At 43.6% G+C, this 18912-nt stretch overlaps 1 long non-coding RNA gene across 1 annotated transcript; it reads right to left on the bottom strand.

The window, feature by feature from the left end:
• Positions 1–2082: 2082 nt before the first annotated feature.
• LOC123364374 lies at positions 2083–7396 on the bottom strand. Its single transcript, XR_006577079.1, has 4 exons — positions 7280–7396; positions 6572–6617; positions 2264–2361; positions 2083–2184 (listed from the first exon to the last, which is right to left on the bottom strand). It is a non-coding gene; the product is annotated as an uncharacterized LOC123364374 (long non-coding RNA).
• Between the last annotated feature and the right edge of the window lie 11516 nt (positions 7397–18912).

Raw genomic sequence — 18912 nt, 5'->3', positions numbered from 1 at the left:
TATGGGATCTTAGCTATCAATTCTCTGAGTTTGCTACAGTCCGCCTTCTTGAAGTTTGTCATTTTTATTCTGCTGTTTTCCCTCCCAGCATTCCTTAGAATCATGGACTTGTCATTTCACGATCACTTTCACCTAAGCTGCCTTCCATCTTCAAATTCTTGATCAGTCCATCCCTATTTGTCAGAATCAAATCTAGAACAGCCTCCCCCCCCACGTGCTTTCTCCACCTTCTGTAATAAAAAGGAGTCTCCAAAACATTCCAAGAACTTGTTGGATAATCTGTGCCCTGCTGTGTTATTTTCCCATCAGATGTCTGGGTAATTGAAGTCCCCAGTCACCACCAAGTCCTGTGCTGTGAATGATTTTGTTAGCTATTGGGGGGAAAAAAGTCTCATCTACCTCTTCTTCCTGGTTAGACAGTCTATAATAGATCCCTACCAAGACCCTTGCTTATTACCCTTTTATTCTTACTCAGAGGCTTTCAACAGGTCTGTCTCCCACTTCTATCTCAGCCTCAGTGCAGGTGTATACATCTTTGATACACAAAGCAACTCCTCCCTTTTTTCCTCTGCCTGGCCTTCTATACCATTATTCTAGTCATGTGAATGATCCCATCTGGTCTACTGCTTGTGTAATAATTGTGATTATTCAGTTGTATTTCTACATCTTCCTGTTTGTTCCCGTTACTTCCGGCTCTAGTATACAGATATGTAAGATCAGGGGCGGCTCTCAGAATTGCGCCGCCCCAAGCAGGGTGGCATGCGGGGGGCGCTCTGGCGATCGCCGGTCCCGCGGCTCCGGTGGACCTCCTGCAGACGTGCCTGCGAAGGGTCCGCTGGTCCCGCGGCTCCAGTGGACCTCCCGCAGGCACGCCTGCGGATGTTCCACCGGAGCCGTGGGACCAGCGGACCGTCCGCAGGCATGTCTGTGGGAGGTCCACCGGAGCCTCCTGCCGCCCTCCCGCGGCACGCCGCCCCAAGCACGCGCTTGGCGCGCTGGGGTCTGGAGCCGGCCCTAAAATGTTCATTAGATCGTCCCTCTGTATTCCTTCTTGTCTTTCCTTTGTCCCTGCTGTGATTGTCCATGTTCCCCCCAGATTCCAGCTGTCCACGTAGGACTCTGTTTTGGACTGAACTGTGGGCTTTTTATATCTTCCCCCCATTGAACCTAGTTTAAAGCCCAGCTTGCTAGGTTAGCCAGTCTGTATCTGAAGATACTGTTCCCGTTCTTTGCTAGGTGAACCCTGTCTCCGCTCTGCAGTCCTTGGAACAGCATCCCATGATTAAGGAAGCCAAAGCCCTCCTAGCAACACCATCTGCTCTGCCATGCATTCATCTGCAGGATGTATCGGTCTCTGCCTGGGCCCCTACCCTTGACCAGAAGGATAGATGAGAACACCATCTGTGCCCCCAACTCCTTCACGCTCCCTCCCAGAGCCCTGTAGTCACTTCTGATCTGCTCAGGGTCATACCCTGCAGGGTTTCATTAGTGACCCCATGAGGTAGTAGCCAGAGGGTCGGCAATCATTCTGTAATGTCTCAGATGTGGGCCCCTGATAGGCAGTACACCACCTGGGATGCCAGGTCATCCTGGTACATGGATGCTTCCTTCTCTCTTAGAAGGGAGTCACTGACCGCCACCATTTCCCCTTGGGAGTGGTGGCCATGGCCCCCCCAGCCTTGGATGTACATGGTTTCTCTTCCTCCACCTTTGCGGGGAGATTCCTCATCCCTCATTGCCAGGGCAGCATTCCATTTTTTTTAATCTCTATGGACTATATGAATGAGTAATACTTACTGCTTATTAACCTATCTCCCACAGTGTTTTGAGGATTTATTCGTACAGTGCTCTGAACATGAAAAACACTATAAGCACTGAGTAATCTTTTTTTTTTCCTTGAAGTTACCAAAACAAAGCCAGAAAAAGTGAAAGCTACAAAATGCATTAGATAAGAATGAAATCTATTAATGCTTCAGGAAGTATAAGTCCATAAACAAAACAAAACAAACATTAACAGGCTGTTTGCCCTGAAGCAAAGCTAAAAAATATTGGCTGTACCGTGTAGTTGTGATAGCTAAACAGGATGGAACATGGCTGTGTGTGGATTGATCCCTTCCATCATTCAGTGGTTTTATTTTAACTGGAGTCGGTGGCAGATGAATGAGGTCTCTGGCTCTTTTGGTACTGCAGGTACAGTAGAAAAGGAAAGCATTGAATGGCAGCAGTTGAAGGCCTAACCATTTTTTTTTTTTGGTAAATTTACCTTTTAATTCATTCATTTAAGTTCTTGTTCATGTAGATCCTTTAGGGACGGGCTTGCAACCTTTCCATTGTTAACTTACTTGGATTGTTTTGGGGCACCTGGGAAGGAATTAAGAACACATTCAGCATACTGGTGTGAGAGTTTTTATTCTTACAGTATGAGAAAAGCTCATTACTTGGCAAGTTGTGTTGGGTTGCTGTATAGTGGTTCAGCATACACTGAATCCATACCCCGGTCTCATCAAAGCACACGGACTCAGAGTTAGCATCTAAGTTCACCCCTTTAATAATAACACCACCTAGTTTTTTTTAATTGTGCTTTTTATTCAGAGATCTCAAAGATCACTTTACAAAGGAGGTCAGTATTATTATTACAGGTGGGAAAACTAAGGCATGGGGGAGAAGGGGCTTGCCCAAGGCCAAAATGACTTTGAACTTTGGCTTGATTGGTTATGTAGGTGTGGAGAAGGCAATCATACAACCCGACCCTGTAGGCCCCATTCTTTCCTGTGTTGTAAATTTTTGCAAAGTGACCTTTCTGTGAGAATGCAGAAAGTCAAATTTGGAGTCACTCACTCCAAAAGGTTCCTGGCAGTTGCAGATCCACAGTGCTCTGACGGAATATGGCCTTATAAATACACCAATAATAATTTCACCTACCTGTAGGGTGAAACACAACAGCTGACTAATAGTGCTTAAGAAGGCAGTGTTGTCTAGTGGCTAGAGCACTGGACTGGGATGAGGAGACCAAGAATCTAGTCTGGCCTCTGCCACTGGCCCGCTGGGTGACCTTTGTCAAGTCCATTCACTTTTCCATGCCTCAGTTTCCTGAGCTGTAAAATGGGGATAATGATACGTAACTCCTTTTGTAAAGCACTTTGAAGAGTGCTATATAGTGCTAGTTATTTTAATAATAATTATTAACAATGATATGTAACATCTATTGGATCACCAATGCCATACCCTAGGTTTTCCTTGACGATCTCCCGTCTGAACATTTTCCAGATTCAGCTTTGCTGGGCGTGGGCAATATGTCACCTTGAGACTTGAGAGGGAGTACAGATATCTAATTGTGAATTATTACAGGGCTGGTTTGGAGGAAAACAATTCTGGGTTTGATTTTATTGGATTTTAAATGGCATGTCTATCTGGTAGCAAAAATCAGTGTCTTCTTTTTTAGGAGAGCTGTAAAACAGGATTTCTATTTCCCTGGAAACTCTGAGTCATAGTCTAATTAAAAGAGCCCATGTCAAATTAGTTTTTGTGATATTTTCTTCCTTGCTCTTCATCATAAAGCCTTGGGAAGGTAACACTTTGTACTTTACCACATTTCCCCTTCATTCAGACCTTTCCAAGCATTCTAAGCCTGGCAGTCCCTGTGGCTATCACACTCTTAATTATACACATGGCTAAAATGAAGCACTGAGAGGTTCTCATGACCTGACCGCCTTCCTTGCCCCCCACCTTTTAAATTAATAGATTCCACAGTTTAAGGCCAGAAGGAATCATCATATCATCTAGCCCAGTGGTTCTCAACCTTTCCAGACTACTGTACTCTTTCAGGAGTCTGATTTGGCTTGCGTACCCCCAAATTTCACCTCACTTAAAAACGACTTGCTTACCAACTCAGACATAAAAATACAAAAGTGTCCCAGCATGCTATTGCTGAAAAATGGCTGACTCTCTCTCTCATTTTTACCTTCTAATGATAAAATAAATCCATTGGACTAGAAATATTGTACTTACATTTCAGTGTGATACTTGAGAGCCTGTTTTTCACTTGTGAGCCTTGTCTGAAGCCTGCTCCCCAGGCAGTGGGGCTGAAGAATATAACTTAACTTTGTGGGGCTCCCTATGGTGTGGAACCCCAGGCATTTGCCCTGCTTGCCACCCCCTACTATCGGCCTTGCACTTGCAACCCCCCCAAACCTGTCCCATGACCCTCCCCACTCTGGGAGCTGCAACCCACTAATCTAGATGAGTTGAGTACCCCCTGGGAGACTTCTGTACCCATGGTTGACACATACCCTTGGTTGAAAATCACTGGTCTAGTCTGACCTGTGTATATCACAGGCCATTAAATTTCACTCTGCAACCTCCTTATTGAGCCCAATAACTTGTTTGGCTAATGCATATCTTCCATAAGGAAAGTTGAACATGAAGTCTCAGCAGATCCCTGTGCAGAGCTTTCTTCACACCTAGGGAGAAAAACTACTCCTGTGCACAGGGCCTTTTACAGTATGGCCAATCTGAAATGTTCAACAACCCAGAGCGAGGTCTGAAAAGAATCCTGAAATTAGCTTTAAAATCATGAGATTTTAAATGTTGCATTCACTTTGTTTGCCTTCTGTTTTTTGAGACGGTGGGATGCACTTGACTCATGTCTTCAAGATTTTTCTCTGCAACTACCAAAGGACCTACTTTAAAAGGACCCACTTTTTTTAAAGAAGAGAGCACTGAGGTTATCCTCACAGGAGCTGGGGTTTTAAGTAAAACATTAAATATTGTTAGACACTTGGTAGAAATCATGAGTTGGTAACACTGCTGTTCTGGCAATTTCAGTGGTACACAGGCTTTCTGCAGTCCTGTGCCGGAATGATTTCCCTCCTGCAATTCTTGAGGATTCCATATTACTCAAAAGCAGGATTTGTAGTGCTGCAGAAAACAAAACAGCTCAGTGGAGAGATGTCAGAGTTCGTGAATGCAGAGGGTCATCTGCATGAAGCTTGGTGATTGCTAGGATAACAGAGAAACCATGACTCCCAGTCCTATGCGCTGGCTATCCCTCCCTAACCAGGATCTGTTTGTCTTTTTCCAGATTGTTTCTCTTCATTGCAAATGGGCATTGACCTGTTACTGCGGGCTTGCTTGGTAGTACCTGTCTCGGTCATTTTAAGGACAAAATATATAAATTTGGAGTGACTAATTTTGAACCATCACCCCATCTCCTAAATGCCCCCTTAGTCTAACACACGTGGAGCAGATTCTTCCCTCAGTTACAGCTATGAAGCTCTGTGTTGACAACTCTTGTGACTTGTCTCATGATATGCGGCATTTTTTCTTAAAGCTCAAGCTCCTAGAGTCATGTGATTATGTGAGAATCTCCACTTTCAAAATTTGGGGCAAAAATTGGGGATTGGGGATTGGTCCTGTTTTGAGCAGGGGGTTGGACTAGATGACCTCCTGAGGTCCCTTCCAACTCTGATATTCTATGATTCATATAAAAAAAAGATTACCCTTTTGTAGCTCTCATGGTTATGGAGGAAAGCTTGAAAATGTGAACCATAAAGGCTCAAAAACCGGAAGGCAAATAAAGCAAGAACTACTAAGAGCTAGTACACATCCAGTAAACCTACCCCGATGGATGGATGGATGGATAAATAAAATGATAGCAAGCTGAGTGTGTTCCCTGTGGAGCCTAGTCATCTGTGACCAGTTTTATTATCCGATTGAAAAATGCCCATGCTTTATCCAGGTTTTATCATATAAAGAAACAAAGAAAATCCCATTTCTGTTGACTAATATATGTTGTGTCTGAATGCTTTGGACACAGAGAACTGATTTTGGTCACCCAGGCTCCAAAAGAGTTAAATGCTCCAGTGGCCATCTGGAGTGGTTGAATTTTCCAGACGGCAGCTGTTTGTGTAGCACTAAAGTAAACCCTTTCATAATTGCAGCTGGAAACAAAATAAAAATCTCCCCCTATTTCCCCTTCCTTTACCTACTTAAACAAATATTTTAAATAAGATTTACTTAAAAAATGAAATCAGAAGTTCAACACTGTGGATGATTTGATTTTTTCCCTATGAAGCTTTACCGCTTGTGTCCCTGGGCAAAATGAACGTGTACAAAATGCCACCAGATTAATGGCAGCAGCTTGCACCCAGCTTCACAGGCATAGATGATGACATAGGTGCAAGGCAGTGGAGAAATTGGACTCAGATTGATTCACTGATGCTTGGTTGCTGAGGGAGTTGTGTAAGCCAAACATAAAAGAGATGATCTAGTTCTAACATGAATTAATTCAAAGAAATCCTATGGCCTGTGTTATACAAGAGGTCAGATTTGATTGCAATGATCCCTGCTGGTTTTATCATCTATTAATCTGCATTAAACTAACTGTGACATGAATTCAGAAGCAAAACAGAGTATGACCCAAATACTGAGGTCATTGCTTCCTAACTGCTCAAATAGCCACTGAAATCTCATAGTTTTTATTCCAACTCCTATATAGGCATTCACACTGCATGCATCAGCATATGGCAAAGCACACAAGTAAATGCCATTGGCTTGTGTGGCATATACATACTCAGAGGAGAAGAAAAATGAGAGCAGGCTTCCAGGAACCTCTGCTGCTGTAAACAAAAGGGAAAAGAAATTTTAGGAAAATTATGAGGGGCCGATCCAGCAAAATCTATTTGTCATCTTTTGGACACAGCCATTGATTCTAAGAAGATCCACTTGGCCATTAGCGCACATAGATTACTCCTGTCCAAATAACCAAATACTATTCTAATGTCCATTTATATCAAGTAACTTACATGTAGAAACGTAGGGCCTGATTTCTCATTTACACTAAGGCCTCTTTACATGGTTTTGCCAAAGCAGTGAAAAAGGAACATCGGGTGTAAAGGGTTCAGTCCCATGGAATCAATGGGAGACTTGCTGGAGGAGAAACGCAGAATTGGAGATGTTCTCCAAGGTGGCCGGCTGCGAGTTTTAAACTAGCTGAGATTTTTGATTGTTTGTGCCTGTCATATAAAAAATCTTTACCATTTGTTGACAAGGTCTAAATCAAATAGGTTCCCACTCTTTTCTATAGGTTTCTTAAACTGTCCTATACATTTTATACCAGAGACCTAATTGTCTGTTAAATTCTAATTTTAAACCGAGCTCCTTCAAGGGCTTCTCCTCTTCTGTAAAATGCTGGAGGACTTTTCAATAAAGAATCAAGGTGATGAAGCTCTGATCTTGTTGATATAAGAGTAGCACTGAAACAGCACAAGAGAATACTCACGCAATTAGTCTGAATGATCGGGTAAATGCTTATAGTTGAATATTCTGGTGTTTTACTGCAAAGCAGGAGTTTTTGAAATCCACAAGTCATGGGGAAGTTCTCCAAAGCTCTCCAAGGTGCTGTTAGAGGCAAACAGTGCATTTTATTAGGTAACTGATAGTTCAAAATAGATAGAGGAGTGGTGAGGGGAAGGGGAGGGCAGGGAAAGTCCTTGCTGGGAAGTCATTCAACTTTTACAGGCACAGAACAGTTTGTTCTAGCTAGGAACATTTCCCAACAAACACATGACTGTTGCAAAGCCAAGTCCTTAGCATTCCATTTGATTAGAAAGAAAATGCAATTAGCCTGTGATTCCTCAAGCAAACTACATCTATTAGCACCAGCCATTCGTGATGCTGATAATTAATGTTTTAGAGATCATGGTCTCTGCTGAGCATGCTGTCTAGGTAGGGGATTTTCTTTGCTTCCTGAATATTTTTGAAGGATTTCCAAATCCATTTTGTTAGTCCGTAAGTGGTAACATTAACAAATAAATATCTGGGCCATGTTAATCAATGTAAATCAATACCTCTAAAGATGAATCTTGTCAGCAAATTGAGATCCCATTTCTCCACCCACAAACTCATGTGCTGGTTGATGTAATTCACTGCATGCACACACAGGGCCATATTCCTAGCTGGTGTAAATGGGTGTTGTTCCATTGGCTCCAATGCAGCTATGTTGACTTATACTAGCAGAGGAACTGGCCTATTTTCTTTTACAATACACTACAGTCTCCGGCACAAACAGCTCTGAAGGCAAACATGACTTGCTGTGTGGCCTTGTGCAAGTCACTTAAACCTGTTTGTGCCTCAGTTTCCCCATTTTTGGAATGGCCATAATTACTCCTCTCTGGCATTGTGAGGCCAAATTAATTATTGAAAGGCACTTTGAAACCTTTGGATAGAATGCACTATACACGTGCAAAGTATTATCTCCCATAATTGTGCTTCAGAGAGAAAGACAAGTGTCTTTTTTGTTTTGTTTGTACAGTGCCTAGCATAATGTGATTGTGCTTCTAGATTCTACAGTAATACAAATAGTTGATAGTAGTAATAATAAAGTGTACAAAGAACTAACGCACCCAAAGTTCACCTACCCTATTTAAGGAATATTTAATCAATAACTTACCTATTGTATAGGTAGGCATCTTATTCACTGAATCTCTGTGGATCATTTACACATCTTCTGTGTTTATTATTGGAATACGATCACTTTAAAAGTTATAACTGTTTCTCTAGCTGCTATAATCTGATAACAGTTGTAGGTAATTTAGTACTACCCATGTGCTAAGTACTATTCCAGGCAGAGTAACAAATAAGCTACTTACAGGCAGAGCTGTCTTCCTGTATCTAGGTTGATTTCTTGATGATGCAATGAATTTTCTGGGGATAGTTGTTTAAACCTGCAAGGAATAAATCTCTCATAGGAACTGCTTTTAAACAACTCTCTTAGTTCACGGCAGCACAGTGAACTCATGATTAAGTCCCCCTTGGCATTCTAACAACCAGCTGCAAGGTTTGAGTTGTGTGCAGCTTTAGTAACAGGAATAAAGATACTGCTTTAAAAAAACAAAAAACAAAGAACAACAAACAGTACTGGTCCAGTTGTGTCTCCACAGGCCCATATAACACATGATGTTTCTAAAGTATTTGTCTATGCAAAAATAGAGTTGGTGGGCATGCTTATGAAGGAGACAGGTAATTATTTTGTGTAACTTAGTACAGTTCTTAGCCTGCATCCATTCTGCTGTGGGCGGTTTACTTGTAATAACTCTTATTTTAAAAACACTAGGCAGTTTAATACATTTTTCTGAAGGTTTCCAGGGTCTTAGCTTAGGGGTTGTGTATATGGGGAAGCTATTCTAGAATCAGGTAGTGTGTATGTGAACTTAAAGTACAATAGCTGTTTCAGAATAACTCCACTTGTGGGCATTCTTATTCTGCATAGGTATTCCAGTCAATTTTCTCCATATAGATAAATCCTTAATTTAGTTGTCAGATTGGGTGTTTTAATGTTCAAATGCACATATTTTTCTCTATGCCATTGCTACAAATAAATGATAATTGGACAGACAAGTCAACCAATGGTGGCTAGGTTATGTGGTGGTCAGGGATAGCTGGATCTTTCTTTATTTAAAGATGAAAACAGTAGAGTCTAACTGGCTGAGTAAATCATACCATTGTGAGTAAGGAACTTGCAATCTGGCTCTGTTTCAGCAAAATATTCTGTGTAAAACCAATCTGGGGAACAGAGTGTTCATGCTTTTGGAATGTCTTGCAGTGTTGACCTCTGCATGTGAACAAGTGACTACTGTGTCCTGAAGAATAAGTAAGCAGCAGAGAAGTAATAATTGGAGGAAGGGACAGACAATTTGTGTATTTTTTATAAAGACAAAAGCAGCATAGAATTTGAACGCTCTTTGAAGGCAGCATAGAATTTGAGCACTCTGGTTGATACTCTCCTGGTGACATGGTAAAGTAGTGACACTGAGTTACTACTGTGACAAATCCCTGAGACTTCCCTTAAACTGACACATGGTACTTCTCAGAGAACTGGCAGTCAAAAGACCTGCTGTTGGCTAGAGTCCCTCTTAGGAAAGGTTAAATGTACTTTACTGCATATGGGTATCGTGTGTCCAGGGTAGGATCTGTAGTATGTTAACTGTCAAGAGATTCCCATCCCATTTATTTTTAACCTGCATGTCTGGATATAATCCAAAAGAGCTACTTGTGATGGTTTGCATTATATTGTACTGCTGCACTTATTTTCAGTTATGTCAAGGGCACCTAGAGAGTATGGATAAATGCCCTTAATTAACATTTTTATAAATCTGAATAAATAAAAATGCCTACATTCACAGCATACACCCAGAAGATAAATATAAACATAAACTACTCTTTCTGGAAGGTTACAATGCAACATGTCTTTATTTCTTAGAATCCAGAACCCTTACAAGCAAGAACCAAAAAAACCAGAGAGACAAAGCACATTGCTCCCTGTGGCAGAGAGGTATGATTCCCCCTGTCTTGCTTTAGTCTGGCTCTTCGCAGACTGACTGCTGAAGACCCAGTTCACATGCTTTCCCCACAGAGCCTCCTAGCCTGCTAGAAGGACTAGGAAACACTTTACTCCTAATGTGTGATAGTTGGTAATTTGAGTACAGTTTTCAGTACATCACAAAAATGAATTAGTAGAGTCCAACATCCAGGCTCTGTATCCCTATTCGGGACAGCACTTAAGGCATGTCCTTAAGTCTCATTTGACATGCTTAAGGACTGTCCTGCCTAGGGGTACGTTCCTGAATGGAGATGGCAAGCATGGGTCCCTGACCTTGGTTGGGGCCTTAGGCATAATTGTAATACAGGTGATAATATAATCACTCAAGGCCAGGCCTGAGCACTGTTTGCATGACTGCAGTGGACATGTAAGTGCAGGAAGTCTATGTAAACTAGCTACACACAAGGAACTTGCCATTCTTGGTCACACCAGGCTGAACGCAGTCTGCATAAGCAAAGCTCATGTAAATAAGCTTTGGTGCGTTTACACTAAGAAACATTCTGCCTGATCTCCTGAAGCCATGCTAGTGGTGGTGAAGGGGCTCCTATCACCCTGTCATTTACCTTTGTGCGGTGGTGAGAGAGTCTGGGGAGGCTCATGCTTTGTTACAGATCTTTCTTTCCATTGCAATAACTAGCTAGAAAGCCCTCTCAGAAGCTTGCACAAAGATACTGCTGTCTGGAGTGAAAAAGCTAGCAGGCTGCATGACTCATTTCCGTATTACCATGGTTTCCAAAGAACTAAACAACTCCCTATTACAGTGCTGCAGAATCTGGAAAAAAATCCTCCTGCCCCACTGAGTTGTTCTGCTGGTTTGTTTGTAGCAGCCATTTCACTTTCTCCGTACGATGGTGAAACCAAGTCATGGCCATGTGATTGGGCAGAATCATTTTCAGAATAGTCTCTGGTTGGGGCAAAGGAGAGCAACACACTGAACTGGTTCAACGGATGTGGTTTTTGAATAGGGGGACATGTAAAAAAGGTGCTTCACTTTCAACTATTGTTTCCCCCTCTCAGAATATTTTGGCCTAGATTTTTTGCTGGTGAAAATGGATGTGCTGCAGCTCTGGCTTTCCGCTGCCTCAGTTTCACCATGTTGGGCTCCTCAATTATTTCACAAAGGCTTTCATGTGTCAGATAACACCCCTTCTTGGGGGCTGGTTTATTAACAAAGATCAAAGCCTTCCTAGCTGGTACTGGGTCTCTGTGCTCCCCAGCTCTGTGCCTGGGAGCTGAGGAGAGACTGTTTGTGTGGAGCCACTTATGCACACCTCCTGCTCCTTCAAGTCTCTCCCCCTGCTCTCCGTCAAGCAGCAACTCCCAGGGCTTCATACATAGTCTGTAATCTCTCCCTTCTTGCCTCCCCAGGGGAACTAAAAGGACTGACTTTAGCCATGTGATCTGCCTGTCATGTGACTTTGCTTATTTTCTCAACCTGGGGAGATGAGCTAAGTGTAGGTGGGGTGGGACCCATCTGCCTTAAAGGGCCAGTCACCCTATGATGCAGTGTAATTTCACTGAAGTCAAAACAGCTACACAAACCTGCTGATGAATCAGCCTGTTAATTCTAGTCCTTGGATAGTATCAGACCATTGGATTTAGGAGGCAGAAAGAAAGGTGTTCTTGCAGCAGCAGGGTGAAATTCTCTCTCTGAATCCACCTAGTCGGTTTCCATGCAGATGTCCCTCTCCCCCGACGTGAGAAGAATTCCCATGGATGGATCTGGTTCACTATTGTCTTGTAGCATGTGTAATCATTTGCACCAGTGCAAAGTGAGCATAATATGCTGCTATGCTGAATTGATAGGATTTTATACCTACTTTGCAAAAGTGTAAATGACTCCATGGAGGATAGGACAGTGGGTGAATTGAGCCCGATATCAGTAGGAGTTCAGTGCATACAAGGAGAGTCTAACGGAACAGGAAAACCTCCCAGATTTTTTATTGGCTATATATAGGGCTCTACGAAATTCACGGTCCATTTGGTCAATTTTGCTGTCGTAGGATTTTAATAACAGTAAATTTCATGATTTCAGATATTTAAATCTGAAACTTCACAGTGTCGTAACTGTAGGGGTCCTGACCCAAAAAAAGAGTTAGGGGTGGGGTCACAGTGTTGCCACCCTTACTTCTGCGCTGCCTGCAGAGCTGGGCAGCTGGACAGAAGCAGCTGCTGGCCGGGAGCCCAGCTCTGAAGGCAGAGCTGCCGCCAGCAGCAGCGCAGAAGTAAGGATGGCCTGGTATGGTATTGCCACCTTCACTTCTGCACTGCTGTCTGCAGAGCTGGGCCCTCAGTCAGCAGCCACCACTCTCCAGCCGCCCGGCTCTGAAGGCAGCAGTACAGAAGTAAGGGTGGCAATACTGTGAGCCCCCTAAAATAACCTTGTGGCCCCCCGCAACTCCTTTTTGGGTCAGGACCCCCAATTTGAGAAACGCTGGTCTCCCCTGTAACATCTGTATAGTATGGGGTAAAAGCATATAAAAGACCAGATTTCATGGGGGAGACCAGATTTCACAGTCTCTGATGCGTTTTTCATGGCCGTGAATTTGGTAGGGCCCTAGCTATGTATATGTTGTAGGTTATTGTCACTTTCCATGTAACATTTTCTCTTGCCCCAGGTTTTTGTTTTTTTTTTAACTTCAGTTCTGGCTCATGCAAGATCCTTCCTGGTTTACCAAAATTCTTGTCCAAGGTCCTGATCCAAGAAACACCTGGGCATGTAACTTTATTCACAAGATTAGCCCCACTGGCTTCAAATAGGTGTTTGCAAGATCAGACTCTTGGGCCCTAACCCTGCAGTGAGCTCTACATTGAAACAGGGATCCACCGGTGCAGAGCTTCTTGTGAGACTGAACCCCTTGTGAGGACCCTGTAATCCACGTACTGGATTTGTGATGTAAAATAGCATCTCTCTCTCCCATCAGTTCTTTTCCATACATTTTAATCAGCTAAATTTTCATTCTCTGGACACTTATTTGAGCTTTCTATATTATTCTAAAAGCATCTACTTGTCTGACTGGATATAATATTTATGCAGTGTAGTTGTAGCTGTGTCGGTCCCAGAATATTAGAAAGACGAGGTGGTTGAGATAATGTGTTTCATTGGACCGACTTCTGTTGGTGCAAGAGACAAGCCTTTCAGCTACACAGAGCTCTTGGAAAGGTAGTCAGAGTGGGACAGCTAAATACAAGGTGGAACAGATTGTCTAGCACAGGGGTTCTCAAACTTCATTGCACCGTGACCTCCCTTCTGACAACAAAAATTACTATACAGCCCCAGGAGAGGGGACTGAAGCCTGAGCCCATCCTGCCCTGCTGCCTCAGGTTGGGGGAGAGGGGCCCAAAGCTGAAGTCCAAGGGCTTCTGCCCTGGGCAGGAGGCCTGTAACCTTAGCTTTGACCCTGGGCAGTAGGGCTTGGGCTTCAGATTCAGCCCTGGGCAGTGGGGCTCGTGCTTTGGCTTCGGCCTTGGCCCTAGGCCTAACAAGTCTAACACCAGCTTTGGGAGACCCATTAAAATGGGGTTGTGACCCACAGTTTGAGAACCCCTGGTCTAGCAGAAGCAGTTATTTACCTTGAATGGTCCCTTGGAATATCAGGTTTGGAAGGGATCTCAGGAGATCATCTAGTCCAACCCCCTGCTCAAAGTAGGACCGATCCCCAGACAGATTTTTACAACAGTTCCCAAAATGGCCCCCTCAAGGATTGAACTCATAATCCTTGGTATAGCAGGCCAATGCTCAAACCACTGAGCTATCCCTCCCCCACATTTGCTAACTACTTATGCTAAACTTGCTGTTCAATCTTGTGTTTGGTGGTGACATTGAGTTCCTTTCCCGGACCTGAAGAGGAGCTCTGTGAAGATCGACAGCATGTCTCTCTCACCAACAGAAGGTGGTCCAATAAAAGATATTTCCCCTCCTACCTTATCACCTTTACTAGGAGGGCGGTGAAGCACTGGAATGAGTTACCTAGGGAGGTGGTGGAATCTCCATCCTTTGAGGTTTTTAAGGTCAGGCTTGACAAAGCCCTGGCTGGGATGATTTAGTTGGTGTTGGTCCTGCTTTGAGTAGAGGGTTGGACTAGATGATCTCCTGAGGTCTCTTCCAACCCTAATCTTCTATGATCTCTTGGATACAACATGACACAAAGCCCTGTTCACTAACTAATACAAAACGCCAAGGGCCTGAATCTGTTCTCACTTTCCCCAATTTCACCTTGCTTGTCACTTCAGTGATTTCAGCAGAGACATTGTTGCTGATTTGCAGTGGTGTGATATCAGAAGGGACCTCTGGGGCCCTGTTTCTGCACTACTGTGAGTTTTGCCATTGACTTTATGGCAGCAAGATCAGGCCCTAATTGACATACACAGTCTGATACAAGAAAGAGGGAGGTATAGGTGAGAGGATTTGCACCTTCTAAACCCTGCAGTGATGCTTGTTCTCTGGTTGTCATAGACACAACAGTCTAGCAAGCATTCAGTGTCTGTCTCTATGGATACCTTTAGTGCTGAAATTATTTAAAAGGGAGAAGAGTAGGGGAAAAAATCCTCATTAACTTGACAGCACAGATGTTTTCTGTAGCAGGAAGGGGTTTTTGTTTGTTTGCTTGTTTTTTAAAGAAAGAGCTTACATTAATATAGTTACAATATCCCAAAGGAATTTTTGCTTTGAATTTGGGGCTTGAAAGAGCCTCAGATCTCAATCATTACATGACAAGAAACAGGATCCACAGTTCGCATTCCAAGGCAGCTCCACTGGCGAATGGGGTGTAGTGTAGACAAGCCTCCCCTTTCTTACTACCTAATGACAACACCCAGCTTTTGTATATTGCATTTCATCCATAGGTCTCAAAGCACTTTCCAAAGGAGGCAAATAGCCCCATCCCAATTTTACAGAGGAGGAAGCTGAGATACACAGATTTGAGGTGATGTGGCTGCGGCCACACAGCAGGTCAGTGGCAGACCCAAGTCTACTGAGTCCCAGTCCAGTGCTCTCTGCTCTACACACTAAAACAGGACAGGAGGATGGAGCTGGCAGAAGAATCTGGGTCGTGGGCCCAACACAGTCTTGCTGTGCTATTCTGCTATTCTAGTGTGTCTTTAAAGCTAGATCTGCATGATGACAAACGGTAAGGGACTGTTCACAAGACTGTCCTTGTGTTAAGAAATGATCCTCGCTATTGGAAAAGTTTGTCTCCCTCTCCTTCTCCCCATCCACCGCCCCCCACACTCACTGCAATAGCATATCAGCAGGAGTGGGAAGGGAGGGAAGTCAGAGTGAGTTCTGCTTCCTGCCAGGTATGCCTCATAGCCAAGTGTAAACATGATGTGAGCATGTTTCTTCTTTATATTTTCCTACTTCTAACTTAAAGTTTATTTCTGGTTGAAAAGAAAACATAAAATGTCTCTTTAAAAGATCCCCTTCCTAGGTAGGAACTATATCTGATTCTAATCTATCTAAGCTAACTCATTGTCATCCTCCACATCCCTCCTTAAAACCCTCTCCTCCACTGTGATGCCTACCAAAAACTTGACTAAGGCTAGGCACCATAGGAAGGCTCTCTTTAGCATATTTCTGATGGTTTCCCACTCAGTATCAACTCAATATCAATATCAAATTTGCTAGTCTCTAAGGTGCCACAAGGACTCCTCGTTGTTTTGACTGATACAGACTAACACAGCTACCCCTCTGAAACCAACCTCCTTAGGGTGGCCTACCTCCATGGTCAAACAAGGAGGAGATGGAAGGAAAATACTGAGCAAGACCTAATAGTTCTTAATGTGAATCAATGGAGAAAAAAATGTGCCCTTGATAGACAAGGGTGGGGACAACTGTGAAAGCGGCCAAGGATCTAAAAGGTCTATGGAGCCAGGGAGTGAGTAGATATTGATTAGGCTGTTGGTGTGCTGAGGCCACAGCCTGTCATGCTGACCAATATTGTTTCATTAATTCCTTCTACTCCCCCATCACTCTGTTTGTATCCATCTGTTGCCTCGTGTCTTATACATAGATTGTAATCTTTTTGGGGCAGGGACTGATTTGTTGTTTTTGTTTTTTTCTGTTCTGTGTTGAACACTGCCTAGCACAATGGAGCTCTGGTCCATAACTCGGGGCGGCTAAATGCTGCCACTGTTGCAAATTACCAACAGGGATCCTGTAATAAGACTATTATTTTTATCACCCTTCTCCCCACAATATCTTTCTTACCTAATAAAAACAAAGTCCTGATCTTCTAGGCACTCTTAACTATTTCACGGAAGGGATCAGGCTCCAGGGTAGAGCTGGTTGGAAAAGTGTAGGTTTTTGAAAATTTTGAGTTTTTGATGAAAAATCAAAACCAGAAATCTTTTGATGTTGAAATGCAGCAGTGTCTCCTAGGAGTTGTAGTTCAGGTACCTTATCCCCCTGGTTCTTCATAGGCTGGGCTCCCTATAGATTGGACTACATTGCTTGGGGAGATAGCACATCATGGCAGTCACATGGATGCAGTGAATCATGGGGGATGTAGTCTGGCTGGGGAGCCAAGCCAATAGAGGGGGATTGGAAATGAGGCAACTGAGCTACAAATCCCAGGAGGCACTTTGGTGGGATTTCAGCATCCAAATATTTTGTTTTTCAGACACTGTATTATGAAAAAAAATTCAAACATTTTTTGCAGAAAACAAATAGTTGGTGGAAGACTTTTTCATGGAACCGCCCAGTTTTTCACTGAAGCATAGTTTTCAAGAAAAACTTTTAACCAGCCCTCTTCAAGGGGCCGCTTTTCTCCATTCTCTTGCACTTTGTGCAGTTATTTACACCAGTGCAATACAAGCCTAACATGCTCCCATTCTGATCTGGAAGAGTTTTATGTCCAGTTCACACTGGTGTAAATGGCTACTCAAGGATCATGACTATGGTGAACAGGCTTTGAATGCACAAAATGGTGGAAATTGGTTTTATGTCCAATTCACACCATGGATGAGAGGTGGAGATCAGAGTTTTCCTTCTTCTTTGTAAGCGGTTCTCCCATGATGAAATGCCTCAGCTGCCTTGAGCTGTCTGGTTATTTTTAAATGGCACCAGATACACGCCTTTGGCACTCCCACTTTTGGTAAAAACACCTCCTCCATGTGATGGCAAATGATGGGGAGTCTGTCAGAGACACTGATCTTTTATAGTAGTTGGGAGCTCATCTCCAAACGAAACCCCACCATAACAACCCTTTTCAATACTTCCATTGTGTTTTTTTCCTTTCCAAATTCTGGTCATCCCTTCTCCCCCTCCAATCCTTAAAGTATTTATAGTAACTTCAGAGAGACAACAATCATCTCATTAAAAATAAAGCGGGAACACGGTCTGAGAAATATACCCAGACAAAGATCAGTCTGTTTGGAATCCTTGGCCACAATTTAGGGTACGTCTACACTACGGGATTATTCCGATTTTACATAAACCGGTTTTGTAAAACAGATTGTATAAAGTCAAGTGCACGCTAAGCACATTAATTCGGCGGTGTGCATCCATGTACTGAGGCTAGTGTCGATTTCCGGAGCATTGCACTGTGGGTAGCTATCCCGTAGCTATCCCATAGTTCCCACAGTCTCCCCTGCCCATTGGAATTCTGGGTTGAGATCCCAATGCAAAAACAGTGTCGCGGGTGATTCTGGATAAATGTCGTCACTCAATCCTTCCTCCATGAAAGCAGCTGCAGACAATCATTTTGCGCCCTTTTCCCCTGGCAGACGCCATAGCATGGCAATCATGGAGCCCGTTTTGCCTTTTGTCACTGTCACCATATGTGTACTGGATGCTGCTGACAGACACGGTACTGCACTGCTACACAACAGCATTCATTTGCCTTTGCAAGACAGCAGAGATGGTTACCAGTCATATTGTACCGTCTACCATGCCATTGTAAATTGGCGATGAGATGACAGTTATCAGTCGTTCTGTACCGTCTGCTGCTATCCTGGGTGCTCCTGGCTGGCCTCGCTGAGGTCAGCCGGGGGCGCATAGGCAAAAATGGGAATGACCCCCTGGGTCATTCCCTTCCTATGTTTTGTCTAAAAATAGAGTCAGTCCTGCCTAGAATATGGGACAAGTGTACTAGAGAACCAGAGAGCACAGCCGCTCCGTGTCAGATCCCCAGAGATCCTGCAGAAATGATGAGCTGCATGCCATTCTAGGGGGTGCCCCTGCAACAACCCCACCTGTTGCTTCCCTCCTCCCCCAACCCTCCTGGGCTACCATGGAAGTGTCCCCCCCCATTGGTGTGATGAAGTAATAAAGAATGCAGGAATAAGAAACACAGACTTTTTAGTGAGATAAAATGAGGGGGAGGAAGCCTCCAGCTGCTGTGATAGTCCAGGCAGGACATTAAAGGGTAGTGGGGGAGAGGAGACCAGCCTTCCGCTGCTATGATAGTCCAGGCAGTACAGAATCTTTTCTTTATACATGACAGAGGGGGGGCTGATGGAGCTCAGCCCCCAGTTGCTATGATGAGGATGGTTACCAGCTGTTCTGTACTATCTGCTGGGAATGACCTGGAGTC

The sequence above is a fragment of the Mauremys mutica genome, chromosome 2 (assembly GCF_020497125.1).
Source record: "Mauremys mutica isolate MM-2020 ecotype Southern chromosome 2, ASM2049712v1, whole genome shotgun sequence".
Taxonomy (NCBI): Eukaryota; Metazoa; Chordata; order Testudines; family Geoemydidae; genus Mauremys; species Mauremys mutica.
This window is presented reverse-complemented; position numbering and strand designations above follow the sequence as displayed.